General features: G+C 36.2%; 1 protein-coding gene across 5 annotated transcripts in view; it reads right to left on the bottom strand.

Annotated features, from left to right (window-relative positions):
* Positions 1-16,828, bottom strand: part of LOC131682547 (PH and SEC7 domain-containing protein) — a 205,462-nt gene that overhangs the window by 65,321 nt on the left and 123,313 nt on the right. The gene's annotated exons all lie outside the window — the stretch shown is intronic.

Below are 16,828 nucleotides of genomic sequence, written 5' to 3'. Positions count from 1 at the left end.
ACTGCTACCTAATGACCTCGATAATATGGAAAAAAAGGATTACAGTATTATTTGTCATTTTTTGTTCTGATTTTTCAAAATTCTCTTGGTCAAGTCTCCTCAGGCCTTGGTCGTCTCCCCGCAGTGGGGAGACTTTACCAAAAAAAAACTATCTCGGACAAACTTTTATAATTTTTGAAAAAGTAAATTAAAAATTCCGCGAAAAATTATGAACTCGAAACCTTTTTACATTATATCTCAATGACTTTGGAAGGATTGAAAACTTTTTTAGAGATTTATGCAGGTTTAGCTGAAAACCTGGTCAAGTCTCCCCATGCTCCCCTACATGTGGGGCAGAATTATAAACTGCAAATAAGGGATTCCTTCTCAAACAGCAAACTTGATGTTTTGCAGTGCGAGTGCACTTTACCTCGGCGTCTACTACGCTACTCCCCCCAATACGTGCATCTATCTTCATTTCCCGGTATGCATTATGATGTCCTGAAGGAAAAGTTTGTCTCAAAGAAAATCATTGTGTTCTATATGTCGATCTCTCCCTATGTCGATGGTCCCTTCAATATCGACATAGAGAGAGTTAACTGTATGAGAAAGGCAAAAATGTGCCAAAATCCAAAAAAGTGAATCGTAGTCAAATTTTTTTTTCGAGTTTGCATCAAATTTCGACGTTTCATGCACCTTGAACACATTTAGCATCAAAAATAAAAATTCAGTTTTTAATTTTTCCTATAGTTTATATGAGAAATTTCTGTGTGGCCGCACTCTGAAACCCGTAATTCCGGAACCAGAATTCCGATCGATCCAAAATTCAATAGCAGCCGATGGGAAGGTTGCACCTTTCATTTGAGACTAAGTTTGGGCAAATCGGTCCAGCCATCTCTGGGAAAAATGCGTGACATTATTTGACACATACGCACATACATACACACACACACATACACACACATACATACATACACACACACATACAGACTTTTTCCGATCTCGACGAACTGAGTCGAATGGGATATGACACTCGGCCCTCCGGGCCGGGATTAGGTTGACGTTTTTCAGAGTGATTGCATAACCTTTCTATATGAGAAAGGCAAAAATTGATAAAAAATCTATCGAACGGTGAGAGAAAACCTGTTTTTTGTCTTAGATATTTGTAGTGTTATCAAGTCAAGAGAATAAGAAAAAGAAGCAGCATTTATCTAAGACGTTTTGTTGATAAATATACTGAATAAATGCTCCAGAAGTGACATAAACATTCAAAATTTGGGTAGTGTATATACCTAATTGGTTGTAAGTTTAATGGAACCGAGCTAATCGTGATCAGTGTTAGGCAAACGAAAATGTAGAAACATAACCTTCAATTTCAATAAGCCGCATAAAATGTACCTTTACTCAGATGGAAAGCATTGGATACAGTAATATTTTTTCGACGTAATTCCCGATTGTTTTGGCATTCATAACTTCTATTTGCCCGCTTCGTGCTCCGGTTCAGAGCAAATAAATTTTAATTAGCTCTTATTGTCATTTACGATAAGAGCTGCTGGCATCCTATTTCGCCAGTTTGTATAATGTTACCAGTAAATTTAAATTATCTGCCACGGCTTCACCGTTGCTGCGTCGACGCATGTCGAGATCGAATTAGATTCGACAGGCGGGATTCAGCGCATCAGCGATATCAACTGAACGGCTGTCGCAACTGTCGATCAAACAGAAAAACACGGAGCAACAGGACCCTGATCATTCATCGTAACATGACTCCCCCCTAAGCTCAATGACGCGAATCGCGGACGGCATTTGTTTGAAATTCACTCTACTAGAGAGTGGCGTAGTTTTAAGCCGTCGTCGTCGTGTAGGACGACAGTTCAAACCGGCAACAGAACCGGTTTTTGTTTTTCACTACCGACCATCAAAAAAAAACATAAACACCACTGCGAAACGAAACCGGAGGAACGGAAGACAATTCGCACAGTATTCGGCAAATCAGAATGCGCGGGGAAGTAACGAGCAACCCTTGCCCACTGTCGGTGAAGTGTGTCCGGTTTGTTTTTGCCACTCGTCGAACCTGATCGTAGTGTCTTAGTATATGTTCGTCATTTGTTTATTTATTTTTCGGCCAAAACTCGTTTGCTTTGAACTTCCCCTCCCCCTAACTATTCGAGGAGTTAAGCCAAATGCTGCGACATGTTTGTCAACAACGGTCGAAGAGCGCATCAGTAGCTGGACTAGTATGGTGTAAAGAAATAAAAAATGGCCTTTGATTTAAGGTACCACAAGAGATTATTTAAGTCAAGGATTCGCGGAAATATTGATAAGCTCTGGTGCACAGATGGCATTACTATTATTTGCTAATACAGTAATGTTTCGATTATATCACGGTCGGTCTGTATTTTAGCGTGATATATTTGAAGCGTGATATATTCAAAACAAACCAAAAAATACATTCAAGCATTAATGCATGTATTTCTGTAATCAAAAAGTAATGAAAAGGTCAAGTTAGTCAAAAGAATAAATCATAGTAGGGTAATGGGCCTATTTTTGCCATGCTTCTATAATCACACTACCCATTTGAAGCCGTTGGCAGCGTCTGCCATCCTTGTTCAACGCATTGGCTAAAACGGTATGGCATCAGTGGATAATTTTTCCCCACACAGCTTCGCCTTACGTAGCACATACCGTTTCTTAAAATAGTTGAACCACCCAAAACTAAACTTAAAGGAATCTGCCACATTAAGGTTTTAGACAAATATCTTGACTATTAAAATCAGTGTATTCGAAGAGATTACGATTCAGTTCTCGTTGTTTCAACATCCATAGAAATAGTCCCATCACCAATTGTTGATGTTGTCCTTTCAAAAGAAAAGTATTCACATCGATTCAAGAGAAAATGCATATCTAGGCATACCTACCATATCTTGCGTATTTTGTTTTTCTCATTATTTTGTTAGATTTTCTGGCGGATAACTAACAATTTAAAAAAAAAAGTCGATTTGTTTACCTGCTACACCAAACGGTCCCTCCAGACAGTCCACGGTGTCTTTGTCGAACAACTTTATTCAAAAAAATTCGGCATCTGTAAAACTTCGGGATATGAATGAATGGACTTTTTCCTTTCATTTGAAAGTAAAATTTAAATATTCTGTCGGGAGGTCTAGAACAACTTTTTATTTTAAAGTTTTTTGATTGAAAACTTAAGTTTTCTAATGAAATTAATTCCCATTTTTGCTACTAATTGATACTATAGACATTCAAAAAATACTAAAAGTGAGAATCTGATGAACAATCCCATTGTCTACCACTTCGTAGAATGCTATAAATCGATATAAAATCACCCGAGAAAGTTATTAAAATTTTATCAGTTTTAGGTGTGCGCGGGGGGCCTATGAATTAAGAAGTCGATTAACAAGGACTTACAAAAAATGTTGGGTTTAAATGAACATTAAATTTAGATAAACTTCAATGTATACAAAGTCCCATTCTCAGCAGAAAAATATAGTTTCGGATTCCTCCGGGTCTGGTGCGAAAATGAATGACACTTTATGAACTATATGAAAGGTGTGGAAAGGTGTTGACAAAATTTATTCGATAATCTTATACCTTTTCAAGATTTTGATTAATGTAGTAACGGATTTTATCATGCCTTTTTCATTTCTTTTCTGGCTCTAGGAGATAGCTAATGTAAACTAGAATGACAATTCTTCCTGATCCTATCCTGCCTGGTAAAATACAATTGGCTTAAATTCAAAGCTTTTTGAATGAACTAAAGTAGTCAGTTCGAGTCATTGTAATAAACGACGGATTTTATTGCAATTTTTGGTTGAGAATCCTGTTTGTCTTTATCAACATTAAAAGAAAGATGATTGAAATAGAAAAAAGCTCTTCGAATTTTAAATCCATGTTTGTTATCTTTTGGGGTAGATTAATTTCATCAGAATTTATAGATGCAGCTTTTTGCTTGTCCTCAAATTTTATTTCCAAATCGAACACACTTCACACAATTTTAGAAAAAAGAATAAAACCAAGTTTCATAATTTCCTTTAAGAAGAAATTCCCAGTCGTTACTCGTTGAACACGGATCACAAAAGAAAACGAACAAGTCTGTTTATTGAAGATTTGCCTCATAGTATGGGATAAGAGCAAAGAAAACATATCAAGAAGACAGAGTTGCCAGTTCAGTTCAGAATTTGCAGCAACACGCCTTTCGGGTAAAGGTGATACTTTCTATATCTACTTTTATATTTAGATCGCTATCTTCGTACAATAGACAAAACCTTTATTTCTCATTTATTTTTCTATCCTTGATGAAACTGTCAATCAGGATTCTCAATCGAAATCAAATCAAATGACTGAATATCTAATCGAGTTTGATCAAATATAAAGTTAAAATTTAGTCCAAATATATCCTACAAGATGCTAACGAGCAAAAATGTTGATTCAAGATTACGTCAAGCATGCGCTAAAATGAGTGAAGAAATAAAAAAGAAGAAACAAATATATCTGTGACAGAAAAAAACTGTTTCATTTTGCTGCATTACCAAGCATCTTTCAAAAGGGTCTTAATTTCGTTCAAATTTTATCTACTCTTCTCTCTCCTTGCTCCTAAAATATCATTGGTGCGCATAAAACGGTGGAATCTGGAATTATGTTTTTCCGCTTAAAAGTGGGACTTTGTTAGCATTCAGGTTCTTCTGAGCACGCTATTAAAATAAGGCAATCCATTTTTTACAAATGAAAATGTTCTTGGAATAAAGCTTCTTAACCAGTAGGCCCCGTGCGAATCTGGAAATTTTGATAAAAATTTAATAGCTTTCTCTGGCGGTTTTAGATCGCGATGTTGTTTTCTAGTTGTACACCGATGAAATTATCCATCAGATTCTCACTTTTGGTAATATTTGAATGTCTAATGTACTACCTAGGGGCAAAAATGTGAACCATTTTCACTGAAAAACCTATGTTTTCAAACAAAAAAACTTTAAAATAAAAAGTTGTTCTGGAGCCCCCGACAGAATATTTTAATTTTACTGAAATGAAAGGGAAAAGCCCATTCTATCAAATACTGAAATTTTTAGCGATGCCGATTTTTTTCGAATAAAATTGTTCTACCAAACACACCGTGAGTCCCTTGAGGACACGGCAAATAAGTTACGAAGAATTTAAAACTAAAATTGAAATCGGTCGAAGAATATTTTAGCAATCCTAGTCATTGCAACAACGTCTTGGTAAAACATGATTTCGAGATTATTCACGTTTGAAGTTTCGCGCCACGCCCTGTCTTCACTTAAAGGAACAAGATGAACAGCACTATAACTTTGCTTCTACTACTTATACCTCTATAAAAATTTCAGATACTTTCTTAATAATCTATACTTTAAGATAAAAGAATAAAAAAGTTCGACTTTTTGACCGACCTCATCATATATAAACCCTTAACGAAATAGTCCGAAACCTAATAATAGGCTCATTACCCTATATGTAAATAAGCAAATCAATTGTAAAAAACTCTAAAAGTGTCAGGACACAACATGTGGCTTAATTGGAGCAAAACGCAGCCTTATCTGTTTTTCAAAAAGCGTGATATAATCGAGATAAAACCGTGATATATTCGAGGGTGATATAAACGAGTATTGATATAAACGCATAGTGATATAATCGAAACATTACTGTATTTGCATTTAAGTAACCTCTGTCGGATATCGCGTATGAGCAATTAAAGTTAGAGAAGCAGTAACCAACTCTTAAGTATGAACACGTTAAGAGGTGTAAATCGTGACTTCGACGAACTTGGCATGAATGGATCGTCATCTGTCAACCATCGTGTCGTGGGCCTTGGATCGCAGCCAGCAATGAGAATAGATACACACCAAGAAAAAATAGTTGGTGTTTCCCATCGAGCCTGGGGGGCCCGGATTGTTAATAGGAACTGTAATTTCGCCAAGTATCATTTCAAATTTATTTTAAAATGAAACTAAAACTAAAATCTTAATATCGTGTTCATGATGATAGCTTGTCTTTGAAAATAACAAATTGAAACAATCTTAAATTTTGTCGAAATTTTTTTCTCGAAATAAGTGAAATCGATACGTATTATTGTTTTTTTAAATGTGATATTTTTTTCTGTTTTAATATTTCATTATGATTTTTGAACTTAAAAAATTTAAAGTGTATAAATTGATCATTTTTTAAATATTACGACTTTGTCATCAGTAGAGTAGAATGAGGTCTAACAGGTATGGGGGTACAACAGGTATATGACATTGTCTTTCGTCCTCAGTACAGTACATATAAGCAACGTAAAAAGATTTCAAGTGAATATTTTCTTACGTGGAAATTAATGCTAAAAACGAGTTTTGTTTTGGTTTTTCGATATTTTTGGTTTTGAAAAAATAGGGGGACCAACATAAAACGTTTGGGGCACTATAGGTCACTACTATAATGAAAATTTAAAATATTTTGACAGGAAAATGATGCGTAATGTTGTGTGCAAAACACCAAAATTAAGTGAAGAGGATATAAGAAATGCAATTACATCTGTTCTAGATGGCGTCAGTATTCGATCAGAAATTCAAAGTTCCGTTCGAAACATTATATGCTCGTGCGAAAGAAAAGTGCTCGTCATCAATGAAAGCGCATCGGATATTTCGCGTGAGTTAGCGATATAATAATTTAAGGGATTGTTGAAGTAGATAATCGAAAAAAAGATCGAAAAGGAGAGAAAAACATAAAAAAACAGTTAAGCAAGCACGTTAGCCGGAATGCACAACTTCCATTCCACACTCTGGCGACGACGAGGATTTAGCTTGAAAAATATTTAGCCATGCGTAAAATTATGACTGCCAGAATGTTTTCAAATGTATAACCTTTCCAAAGAGTGCTTATTTGTCAAAATCAGTGCAAAAGCATCATCGCACGAGCCTGCAAAAAAAACTGATCTACTTAACCCCGCTCTACTCTGCATCAGGTAAAAAAATCAATAAATCGAACAGTTTTTTTAAATTAAAATTTCGTATTATGCAAAGTTTGGTGAAATTTCGTATTATGCAAAGTTTGGTTTTCATAAATGTTCCTTACTACTATTTCCTTATTTTTCCATTTCACACACTATGGCATTTATTTTTCTGTTCGCCTTTTTCTATATTCGTCGTTTCTTTATTTCGATTACAGAGGTTTCAACATTACGGTTATTTGTCTGGTTTTAGGGTTAGAAAAATCTCTAACCCTATATGCAGGGTTGGGAATCGAGCCTAGGTGAGCTGCGTACAAAGCAATCGATTTACCAACTACGCTATCCCGAGTAAATTCTCATGGGCTCAAACAACATACAACCCCTTAAAAAGACCAAGAATGTGGTTCTTCATAAATTTTACAACCATGAAAACACCATGAAATGGTCTCAATAACCCTTGGATACATCCAAATATGGTTTTTACATGAGATCTACCGGACCATGGCGATGTTGTTTTCATGGGTTGATCCCCTTACAAACACTGTCAAAATACTATATAATGGGGGTGAATCTGGAACATGAGCATGGGGGTATTATGGGCTTATCGTTTGCTCGAGATACCCGCCCCTTTTCGCTTTTCTTTTTTTTTTGAATTTCTTTGTTTTTGTCGCATTCTTTAAAAATATTCGGTTATTCTATTTTTTGCATTTTTTATGTTCAATGTTGGTTTTTAATTTTTAATTATTTTTTTTCTTTATCTATGATTTTATTTTACTTATCATTTCATAAGTTTTTTATAGCTAGCGCTACATGGAGATATGATAGAATAGGATAGGAGTTCTGCATAAGAGGTGAATAATCACATCAGAGCTTCTAATGTAGTAAATGATACAGCTTCACCGACACATCAATTAATTAATGGAACTAAAAGCAGATTATGTATTTTCATCGAACGACTTACCAATCAAATCAACATATTACAGTCGTGACACGCTGTTTAGACTTTTACTAGATAGGGTATTGTCCATTTAAAAGGGAACAAAGTTTCATGGCAGATTAACTTTGATGACAGAAAATAGTTTAAGATAGTTTAAAATGTGATCATTCTAAGCACATTGAATATTAAATCACATTTCTGGAAACCACACCAATAACAATGAAGAATCAACTGACCCATGGAGGCACAAACAGTAATAAAACCTTACTTCAATCACATTTCGCATGATCTCTCCCCCCCGGTTTCGTGCCGTACCCCATTCACCGAAACCAACCAAATCAAGACACTCGGTACTTTCATTCCACAGCAAACCAACCAGTTTTCCCACTAGTTTTATTTTGGAGGAGGAATTCCGGGAGACAATTAAATCAAGCAGTAACCCCACCGTGCCGCCTCCGGCCATCCTTAAGACTTTTGTTTGCATTTTATAATTGCAATTTAATTGTAGGACTAGTGAAGTAATTCGCCGAAGGTGTATTGTATACTATGTCGGAGGCAGTACTCGCAGTAACTAAGTGCTGCTCCAGCGACGACGGCTGTTGACATTTCGTCGCTGTTGTGCTATCTTATGACAAGCGCCATTTTGCACATTTCGAGAAAAACGATTTTTAAAGTTTGAGATTGAATATCTTGAAACTTATAAATGGTATAAACAATTCCATGAAGACAATTCATGCTTCTATCTAATCTGCATTAATCTCTCAAATATTACGAAGATCAGTAGACTATGTTGCGAGTTTTTACTATAAATGTAAACAAAAGTCGCACTCACACGTGTCATAGGTGTGTATTGATGACAAAATTTGTATGACGTGTCATAAACGTGCATGGAAAATTTTCCATGCAAAAAAATCATTAATTATAAGCTTTTATTCATATCTTTGGTTTCATTTGGTCTATTAACAATCGGTGAAATGCATTTTGAAGGAAATGAGTCAGGGAATCTAGAAAAAATAGTTATTTTTGATTACTGTGTTGCCAAATATACTATATTTCCAGTTTAAAACTTAAATTGCATTTTTCTCACCATTCGTGTATTTTTGTTTTAAAAATGATTATGCCATTGTGTTTCTCAGATAGTTTTACATATAAAAACATATTATACATGAAGAAAATTTGATTCTATCTCCAGGCGCAGTCATTTGAAGCAAAAAATTCAAAATTTCTCAGCACGTTTCTCGCTATATCTCAGTAACCAAGCAGAATGTCAAAATTCTGAAAACGCCACTTTGTAGAGAATTTTTAGACAAGTAATGTGGCATATCTAACTCAGTTAACCCCAAAATGGCGTTTGTCATAAGATAGCACAACAGCGACGATTTGTGGTTGGCGAGAAAATTAAATCTGACGATAGAAGTTCGGAGGTTGGTGAAAAAGTAAGCGAGGGAGATCGGGTAATTTTACGATCAGAACAAAAGCCGGTTTTTTGTGTTGGGAGTGTAACGTTAGTCAGTTTTGCGGTAGCGAGAAACAGGGGATGCTAAAGGGTGAAACGGACAAAAATTGATCAAACATTTCAACTGCCCACTGATTATGTTATTATATAAATACAAAAAAAAATCTTATCGTGAACCTTTCAATACTCCCATCACGAATTGTCGAATTTTACGTTTCATAGCTTCCATCAGATTTTGTGCTGCTGTTGTATCCACTCGATTTAAGGCCGAAACGCCAATTTGCTTTGATTTGTTTCTTTTTTCCCACCATATTCTGAGTTTTCTTGAGTTAACGAACGTCCATTATTTTTCAATTGGGTGCAACTCTGGCGACGAGTTGGATGGTTTTTGTTCTTAGGTACGACTTGTACAATGTTGGAGGTACACCATTTCTGAATCATTTTCCGGAGTGACGTGGACGTAGGTGTATTAATATCTTGATTGATTGATTAATTTTAACCGACAAGTGCAAATCGTCTGCCAAACTACATAGTTTTTTTGGAAACATTGGAAACTTTTTGTGCTTAAACTCATGTTGAAACTTTCCTTTTCCGGTAGCCATGTAAAACTCTTGACCTGAGAATTGGTTGAAATCTGCCTTGACGTATGTTTCATAGTCCATTACGAAGCATTACTTACAGGTCTTGCTTTAAGAAGGTACACCAGTGTGGCCACTTGTGCATGAGGTCAATTCCGCAGATTTGCTCCTTATTGCTCCTACTCGCTTTTTCGTGTCAAAATGGAGCTGAATTAGAACTTTGGGGTGCTTTTCAGTAATTTGTGTTAATACTTTTCAATTTCACAAAAGGAAATAGGTCATATTTTGTCATTGGGCCAGGAATCAGTTTTTCTGTTCCCGCTGGAATTATCAATTGCGACGGCGCCGGTGGTTGAGTGGTAAGGGTGGCCGCCACTCATTCCAATTTGTCTGGGTTCAATTCCAGCCGAGGTCGTTGAGATTTTTCTGAGGTGCAAAAATCTGTGGTCACGTCTTCCTTCGAAAGGGAAGTAAAGCCATTGGTCCCCGGTCTATGAGTTTGGTGGATAGATATCTAGTCCAGATAGTGAAGTCACCTTTCTGACGTCGGTACAGAAGAAGTGATCCAACTTCTATACTCTTACTAACAAAAATATCCTCCTCCGGTGATACTTGTGGAGTGCGTAGTAGTACATACGGTCTCTAGCAAAAGCAAATATCGGACTAACCATTCCTTCCCTTTCCTTCCGCGATCTACGTTCGGGCCTGGCCGGCGCCGGTATTGATCAATACTTTAGGATTACCAGGAGTTGCACATTGAAAGATGTTTCGCTATTCTCAAGCATAATTATCTACTTATTCTCTGTGCAACTTCAGCTAGTCCTGATCGATAACGGAGTAGCAGCCAGGGGTGGTCGCACAAGCTGAAGCTCTCGCTGGAATTATCAATTAATGACACAACACAATTATGGCCAAGATCTTCTCTTGACAAGTTTCGATTATGTATTATCGTTCATAATTGAAAAACAATCACGTCTTTATTAGATCTGCTGAATATTCTTTACATACAAAGGAACGAACAGCAATTCTATTGCACATTTGGCCTGCTAGTAGTGGAGAGAAAAGTAATTTTTATCGAAGCGCGACAGAAAGAAGTATGCAAGCTATGCTATGCCTAACGTCGATGTTAACCTACGCTGTATGCGAAATTAACGGAGAATAAACATAAACGCGATAGCTGCTATAGCATGAAGATGAGCACGATGACCGTACAATTCAGAGTTACTACTCCGTGACTGACTAGAACAAGCGAGAGCACAGAGAATGAACGAATGGAGCCTAGGAGAAACTATCCATCCTCAATGTGCACGTTTCGAGAGTTTTCTACTTTTAAATGCCAATAACGGAGCCGACCACGTCCTTACAGCCATTGGGAAAGGCAAGGTATGTTATTGTAACAAACGTTGTTATGGAGATCGTCTATACCTCCGCATCTCCACGTTTGCGACGGGTAGGGATTTCTGTTAATAGGATGGGGTAAAGATCATAAATTTGGATTCACCTCCATAAGTATAAGATAACTTTTTTTTTTTCGATTATAGAGGTTTTAACCTTAAGGTCATTCGCCTCTTCGGGTTAGAAAAATCTCTTATGACAAATTTCTAACCCTATGTGCGGGGTCGGGACTCGAACCCAGGTGCGCTGCGTACAAGGCAATCGATTTACCAATACGCTACGCCCACCCCCTATAAGATAACACTCAGAAGTGTTACCATGTGCTTATTGCTCTGGGCAGCCAGCTGCCGATAATGTCTAATAGATATAACGTTTGTTTAATTAATTTGGAAATTCCCGGTTTGTAAAAAAAGCAGTTTCAGCTTCGAACTGCCGACAGTCCTACCCTTTCCTTCCGCGATCTACGTTCGGGCCTTGCCGGCGCACAGTGGCTGGAGGCTGGCCAAAACCTCAAAAATTTATTTTTGAAATATTCATATTTTATATTTTTCCTGATTTTTTCATGTATTGAATGATGTATATTCAAAATTTTATGATCATTGGATAAGAACACGATTTTTAACATGAGTTTAAACGTAGCAAAGTCCGGACTTTTTAGTGATTTTCATTTCCGAAACCACCATTGCTCTGTTCACTTCAAATGCATGTTGCCCTTTTGATTTTGGTCCGATTTTAGCACAACTAGTTTCATTGTTTAGACGACCGAAAGAAGTTGGTTAGTGAATAAAATACATTTGGTAAATTTACTTGGAACTATGACTTTTTAGTTTAAATATGTTTGAGGGGGTCAGATCAAAAATAATTTTTTCACTAATGTGTTCTGTACAAATTTCGGAATCATTTCGGAACGGTCACATAGTATTCATTCTATGGGAAATAACCTCTACTTTTCGAATATCATGGTCTCGTTCTGCGCCTAGGTGCGCAAAATTTTTTAAGGAGATTTTGAAGCTTTGTTGCTGATATGGAGGCGCATGGTGTTTTGTGTAAAATAGTTAGACAATCTACAGTAAACCAACACGTTATACAATGGATTTAAAGCAGTGTTGTTCATTTTTTATGATATTGCTGACATTGGTGAACAGTAACGGAAAATCTATCATGAAAACGGGATCATAATTATAAGAAAGGTTCAATGACACTGTATGGAAAAATGCATTTAATATTTTACGACTTTTGACTTCAAAAATGAGCTCAGCACCTCAAAATTAGCTTAAATTGTGATTTTCAGCCAAATTAGGTAACATTTGAGGTTTTGTCCGTCTTTTGTTTGAAGACCCGCCACTGTGCGGCGCCGGTATTTATCAATAACACCTTAGGATTATCAGGAGTTGCACATTAAAAGATGTTTCGCTATTCCCATGCTTAATTATCTCCTTATTCCATGTGCGACTTCAGCTAGTCCAGATTGATAATGGAGTAGCAGCCACGGGGGGTTGCACAAGCTCAAGCTAAAAGGAAACTAATGAATATGCAAATAAAACACATGTTCCTCGTGCTAATATGAGTACCGCAAATTCGTAACTGGCTTTAGATTCTTCTCAAAACTGTCAATTCTCAACCCTCATACACGATTCGACAGTCTTGATTGCACTCAAACAAGACCATGCGTATTCTCCACGTATATTAAATCTCCAGTGGACAAGTTTCCTAGTTGGTCAAATAAACACTAAACAAACAAGGTTAGTTTGATCAGTCCAAAGAAATGGCAGCTCGATTGGCATCAACCGGCGGATACATGTTCACTACAATCCCATCAAATCACAGAACATTTCAAATTACATGAGAAAATATGTGCAATTCTGAATATAATAATACGAAGATTACTTAATTATGTACAAGAAAAGATCAGAAAATTAGATACATAATTAAGCTGGTTCATTTTCAAAGAAACAAAGCACTGTTGATGAATCTCCTTTTAAAATAGATGATGAGGGACGAGGACGCAAATAGCTGACCACCGCCTATTCGTTCATGAGCAATAGTTTTAAAATTATGGCCTAAATAGTCGGAAAATATGCTTAATTCCGAACATTATAACTCCCAGGACGTAGTCCGCGCATTTCTAATATGTGCTTGCAGCAATGGTTAACATTTAAAGCACATACATGATACATGATTCACTAGCCATCATTTCACTCAGACAAAACCATGCGTATTCTCCACGCATATTAAATGCCCAGTGGACTAGCTTCCTAGCTGGTAAAATAAACATTAAACAAAGAAAAGTCAATTTAAAAAAAATCATTTCAATGCAAAAAATCAGGTATATGGTAAATCTTGTTTTGCTCGCATTGCCTGACCTTGTTCATTTGTTTTATTATCCTTTCATCTGAAGCACAACGTCAAGAAATTTCTCGATTCCGTTGAAAAAGTAGTTAATATTTTCTATCAAAAGCAAACAAAATCCTGCTTTTTTCTGTAAATGTGCTTCACTTTGCAATTACTAAATATTTGATCATCAACCGTGACGACTGAAGACCTTTTACGTTACGTAAATAAAAAAACATCATCAAGGATCCGAGAAATTGATTGACACGCTTCCTAATAATTTGGAGGAAAGTGTTTTTCCCAGCCTTCTCATATTTTTCCTAGGGAGGAAAAAAAGATAAATTTAAATTTTGCTTGAAGAGAGTAGAGTCGGTTAAGACAAAAACAGTAATAAACAAAAAAAAACATTCAGCGCTCCCAAAAGGAATTTTGAACGATCTGCTTGTGCCAGAATTAGTAATCGTCGCAATAAAATTTCTGAGGAATGCTGACCTGTTGTTGATGAGTCGTGGGTGTAAACATTTAGGAATTAAAATTCCAATTAACTAAGGATAGCTCAAAGCGTAATTCACTCAGTAGAGATGCTGAACAATATCCTGGGGTCAATAAGCAGTGCATAAATGTATAAACAACCCTGAACTAGAATTGAACAATATACTACCTAGTCTTCTAATTCTCCTTGTAGATGTGGTCGTCTGTAAATTTATCATGGCCAACTTGAAAATTATGCTCGAGTAAAGAAAAAGCTTTTCATTAATCGCTATTTAGAAAAAAACATGCGATGTTCCTAAAAAAATCTTGAAATATCGAAATATTTACAAATATCCAGAAATCAACAAAACAATAACAATTTATCATCTGAGCAAAATTTTTGGTGCAAATAAATCTGATGTTACAGAAAAAAAATTAAATAACGCTGATTTCAGCTCGACGGTTCATGCATATTTCTGTCGGAGCAGAGAGTTTCACCTAAAACCTATTCACTTCCACACCGGAGGAATCTTAGTACTTCTCTTACATTGAATTCGTGCTATTTTGTCTGCTAAAAATATCGAGTTTTCGTATAACTTAAGACGGGCTTCTGGTGTAAAGTGCTTAAATCGAAAGTTATTTTGTTTTACGATTTTGAAGAAAATGGATCTTTTGTGTAATGTTAAGATTTACATTTTAACGACATTCAATTAGCTAGAGAATACTGGGTAGGGAAAGTTATGAAAATTAAAGGCCATAGTACTCAAGTGAGAGCAAGGATGTGAAGTAAACAGATCGGAAAACTAGAAGTGGTAGGGTCATTAGAACAGGCTTAATATCGTACGGGCTTAATTTTTGTCTTCTGCTATCGAGGGTCGAGCTTAGGCAGCATAACTATGAATCACCCGAGTTCACTAAGAGTTTAAGATTTATTTATAGATTAATTGCGAAAGAAAAAAAATTTCCAGCCACACATACTATACGAGCGTTCCTAGAGTAGACGTCCAACCGTTTCCACGCTGTGGAGCACCGCGGCGAAAACGATACCACTTGATAAAATTATCTGACACATGAAATTCAATAAGATCTGTAAAGCTTAGGCTTGTAGTTACTTGATGAACCAAAAAAATTAAAAAAGTTCGAGTTTTAGAAAAAGGCTCCATGAAAACCGAAAAATCATATTTTACTGTAAAAATCGCGCACTTTTCATCAAAATAATAGGAGAAAAAATTATTCAATTTTCTGTGGTTCATCGATAGGCTACACATTTTGTACATTCCCATAAAAAAAATCAAGTCAATTCGTTGATTAGTTTTTAAGTTGTATTCGCCAATTTGCAAAACGCGGTTTCGAGAAAAACCGCTATTAAAGTGTGTCCCACATCAAACTGCATCACGGAAAAAACGTATTTTATCTTGAAAATTTAGTTTAGAGTGTATTGTTTACACTGTATTTTTATCGCCGTCAGTTTTTAGAAAACTGTTACCGATAGGTTGAAATCTACGTGTGTTACAACAAATACATGCAAGAAATGCATGGTTGTTTAAAACAAAAAAAATCAGCGCGGAAATTTCTAGAAGTTCAATACTAACAATTAAGCTGGCAAAAAAGAAGTCGATCTTTTGCCCACCACCCCAGACGCCCTCCTTAATAGATACGTTATCCACCACTTTTAGCGTTTCAAATACTACTCATCAGTAACTAGTACTATCTTGGTGCCCGTTAGGTGAGAAATCTAAACTAGCACCAAAATTGGCAGCAGTTAGATGCTATTTAAAAATGTCATACGCCTTATATAAAGTAAACGTCTAGCTGGTTCCGAGTGATGTCTCAGAAGGCAAGCACAGAAGTCGCGGTTTGCTGATGAGAAAGTGGAACCCAAAATATTGTTTTGGTTTGAGAACCAATCGCCTAACATCAGTTAGTCGTTTACGGTCATGCAAGATGTGCGACTTTTGGAATTTAGCGTCAAACTAGTGCCAATTTTGGAGCTAGTTTAGCTTTATCGTCTAACTGGCACCAAGATGAGGAAAATACGACACGCTAAAAACCAACCATTGAATATGTGAATGCTTAGAACAGCATTTCTTAAAAATAGCCGTTCTACAAAAATCTAGAAAATGTGTAAAACTACACCAATTTTTTATTCTGTGGAGTATCAATTCAATATTCCTTTTCGATAATTAATCAGCCAATTATTGAGTTATCGGAAGGAATTAGATGTCATTGTTTCGAAGGTAATATTTGACGCGATGGTATTTTTTGTGCACGATCTTAAAATTGCGTCTGGTCTTCTTTGGTTTAAAACACTATCTTAATCGGTGATTTGGCTTTGTCTTAAACATGAGCGGCTCCCTACGTATATAGAATGCAATGAGACCACTTTGAAGAAGAGATTCACTAGAAAGTTTAATTCTAAAGGACACCATCGATAGCAAAATATAAGAAAGGCAAAGCAAACTGGAAGGCGTTCATAGAAACTGTTTGTTGAATGAAAAATCACAACACTTCCATTCTTTATTTCATGAGCTGTTCTTTAACGCAAATATTTGCTCATTGGAATATTTTGGAAAAGGCCTCGAGAAATAGTGCAGCAACAAAACAAGTACAAAAAGGTGGTCTCCCGTATTACAACGATGCTAAACATCTGGGTCGGTGTCCTACTTCTCGTCCTAACATTGAAGCCAATGCATTATAAATAGCGATAGCATAGCCTTTTCTAAAATCCT

Source organism: Topomyia yanbarensis, chromosome 1 (assembly GCF_030247195.1).
Source record: "Topomyia yanbarensis strain Yona2022 chromosome 1, ASM3024719v1, whole genome shotgun sequence".
Taxonomy (NCBI): Eukaryota; Metazoa; Arthropoda; class Insecta; order Diptera; family Culicidae; genus Topomyia; species Topomyia yanbarensis.
Note: the sequence above shows the minus strand (reverse complement) of the source record. Positions and strands in the feature narration are given on the sequence as shown.